The sequence below is a fragment of the Callorhinus ursinus genome, unplaced genomic scaffold (genome assembly GCF_003265705.2).
Source record: "Callorhinus ursinus isolate GAN/ISIS: 27379988/994484 unplaced genomic scaffold, GSC_fseal_2.0 scaffold5, whole genome shotgun sequence".
In the NCBI taxonomy this organism is placed as follows: domain Eukaryota; kingdom Metazoa; phylum Chordata; class Mammalia; order Carnivora; family Otariidae; genus Callorhinus; species Callorhinus ursinus.
Genome location: NW_027397067.1, coordinates 1,975,648 through 1,979,252, shown reverse-complemented (window position 1 = coordinate 1,979,252; position 3,605 = coordinate 1,975,648). Strand labels below are relative to the sequence as shown.

The 3,605-nt window shown below is 44.7% G+C and overlaps 1 pseudogene; it reads left to right on the top strand.

Annotated features, from left to right (window-relative positions):
- Nucleotides 1–929: 929 nt before the first annotated feature.
- Nucleotides 930–1,672, top strand: LOC112823722 (phosphoglycerate mutase 1 pseudogene; annotated as a pseudogene).
- The last annotated feature ends 1,933 nt before the right edge of the window (nucleotides 1,673–3,605 follow it).

Sequence of the window (3,605 nt, the reverse complement as noted above, 5' to 3'; positions counted from 1 at the left end):
GAGAGATGGGGGACAGAGGTAGAGGGAAAGAGAGAGAAGTAGACTCCCCACTGAGCACCACTCATGAGACTACCACCTGAACAGAAACTAAGAGTCCCACACTTAACTAACTGAGCCACCCACCTACCCCATCTTTTTTTTTTAAAGATTTTATTTATTTATTTGAGAGAGAGAGAATGCGAGATAGAGAGCACGAGAGGGAAGAGGGTCAGAGGGGGAAGCAGACTCCCTGCCAAGCAGGGAGCCTGATGTGGGACTCGATCACGGGACTCCAGGATCATGACCTGAGCCGAAGGCAGTCGCTTAACCAGCTAAGCCACCCAGGCGCCCTACCCCATCTTTCTTACTTTCTTATATCTGTCTGGAAAAACAAATGTTCTTGGTTAGAACTTTACTCAACTTTAATTTTTCACAGATAAGATGTTACCCTGAGTTTGAGTTTCATACTACAAAGTCTTTTTCAAAAAAAAAAAAAAATGGAGCTATATATGTTATACACCCTGGATAATTTAATAAAATTTATATTTTAAATATCTATGAATTTAGGAATGAAAGTAGACAGATATATGGATATAGATAGATACAGATAGATACAGAGGTAGACAATCCTATATCTTGAGATTCTAGCTCTACAAATAACCCCAAAATGGAGTAAAAACACTTGACAAAATTACCCATATTTTTTCCTAAATGACTTTTGGCCATTAAAAAACCCTCATTTATTTGTGGCACAATGGGATTTTATCCTACAGTTAACATTTGCACCATCTCTGAGCTCCAATTTCCTCATCTACATAAAGGATAACCTCATAAAAACCATCTTGTGTTAAAATAAGAATTAAGTTAGGCGAATGTGCAGGCGTAGCTGGGACTAGACAGCCGCTCCAGAATCTCTGCTAGTTACACTCTCTTTGCACCAAGCTGCCGCCATGGCCACCTACAAACTGGTGCTGATCCGGCAGAGCGAGAGCACTTAGGACCGGGAGCACTGCTTCAGCAGCTGGTACAATGTGACCTGAGCCCGGCTGGCATGAGGAGACAAAGCATGATGGCCAGGTGCTGTGAGATGCTGGCTAGGAGTTTGACATCTGCTTTACCTCAGCGCAGAAGAGAGCAATTCGGACAGGGCTGGATGCCATTGACCAAATGTGGCTGTGGTAGTGAGGGCTTGATGCCCCAGTGAGCAGCACTATGGGGCTCTGACTGACCTCAGCCAAAACTGCTGCCAAGCACGGCAAAGCCCAGGCAAAGATCTGGAGGTGCTCTTATGATGTCCCACCACTTGGGATAGAGCCTGACCATCCCTGCCACAGCAACATAGTATGGATCACAGGTGTGCGGAGCTCACTGAATACCAGCTACCCTCCTGTGAGTCTGAAGTCTACCACTGACAGAACTCTGCCCTTTTGGAATGAAGAAATACCCCAGACCAAGGAGGGCAAAAAGGTACAGACTGCAGCCATGGCAACAGCCTGCTGGGCATTGTCAAGTGTCTGGAGGATCTTTCCAAAGATACTATCACGGAGCAACACCTGCCAACTGGTATTCCCATGCTCTATGAATTGGTCAAGAACTGGAAGCCCATCAAGCCCATGCAGTTCCTGGGGTTGAAGAGAAGGGGGGTAAAGCCATGGAAGCTTCGGGGGCTGCCCAGAGCAAGGCCAAAAGGTGAAGAACAGGCAGACTACTTGCCCAAGGACCCCCTCCCTGCCCATCCCATTCCTCTGCACTTCTTCCCTGCACATGTCACACTAACCACATCTGTAGGCATCTTAAGTTTTAGCTGCAGATTGGGACTGGTGGCTCCTAATTTCATTTAGCCATTTTGTCTCTTGCATCCACTCCCTTCATATAATCTAATCAGAATGGCACTTCTGGGGCATGGGCCTCGGTCCAAACTGAGTGAAGACTCTTATCCAAGAGTAGAGAGTTAGTAACTCTGGGGTTTTTGCTCTTGCTCTGTTACTAAGGACCTGCTTGAGTTGGGGATAGGGAGGAACCAGGCTAGGTGTGACCAGTGAGACACAAGAGAGCCTCTTTGTGTTCCCAGGAGCCAGTCCTCTACCACTTTGTAGTTTCTGTAGTCAAGTGACTGTCTGGGGGTGGCTCTTTTTTTTTTCCTTTTGTAGACCATGTCCTGCCTTTTCTCTTTGTGGGCAGGATTCTCTCACCAGCAAGAATAGAGCCCAGGGAAGGGACCCAAAGGACAAGGAAATCGCATTCTGTTTATAGCTGGAGAATCAGAGTTCCCGTTTTCCTTCCTGCTCTGCGCAGGGCATCATGCCAGGAGCTGCTGCTTTGCACTGTCTCTTCTTTCTCCCTGGGGCTGGGCTTGGTATAAGTTCTGGTGCCGATGCTTCAGCCTGGAAGACTGAGCTTGGCACCTCTACCCTTTCAAGCACAGCAACAAAGAAGCCACCAGTGAGCATGGTCTTGGGGGAGGCCCAGAGGCAGTGTTCAGGCCCTGGAAAAGTGCCAACGCCTCCGTGCGGCCAAGACGGTAGGACAGGAGTTAGCTTGAAGATGAAAGTAACGTGCATGGTGACTGAAATGATTATTTCACCTCTGACCCCAGAAGAACTGGCTCTAGAATATTGGGATCAGTCTGAATATTTTATGTGTTGCATTTACTTTTACAAAAAAAAAAAAAAAAGTGTACACACACACACACACACACACACACACACACACAAAACAAAAACCTGTCTGGAGTTTCTAGTGGCTGTTGAAATATTCCCACATGTGATCATCCCAAAATAAGTTACTCCTCACACCAATGTGGGATAAGCAATTTGACTTCTAGGCCTAGGTTCATCCTACTGTGTTTTAGAATCCCTCTCCCCCACCTTAATGTTTTTTTTTTAATTATTATTATGTTATGTTAATCACCATACAATACATCATTAGTTTTTGATGTGGTGATCCATGATCCATTGTTTGCATATAACACCCAGTGCTCCATGCAGTACGTGCCCTCCTTAATACCCATCACCGGGCTAACCCATCCCCCCACCCTCTCCCCTCGAAAACCCTGTTTATTTCTCAGAGTCCATCGTCTCTCATGGTTTGTCTCCTATGGCAGTGAAATGCCTGTTGATCATGTCCAAGTGTGTCTTTCACTCTATCTGTTTCTGATCATGTTCCAGTTGCTTGGCCCTGCCACTTGGGCCCAATACTGATTTTGAGTGTAACTGTACTAAATCTTTTTTCCAGATCAGTATAATAAAAGAGTGATGTGCAATAAAAAAATGTGTGTGTACATATGTATATATATATAAGAATTGTTTGATAACATATGTGGTGCTTGTATCTGAGTACCTATCATATAATACACTATCAATAAATATTACCTGATATTATTTATTATTGTCATAATGGTAGATATCCTTGAAAGATCTGTTGAAATGTCATTTTTCCATTATTTTCATCATTTCCTGTAATGCCAACATAGCTGTAATTTGGAGTATTATCTCACTTTCAAATACCTCTTTCCATTTGTTTTTAAAGTCATTTGTTAAGAAAAAGTAATTCAGGGATGCCTGGGTGGCTCAGTCGGTTAAGCATCTGCCTTTGGCTCAGGTCATGATCCCAGGGTCCTGGCATTG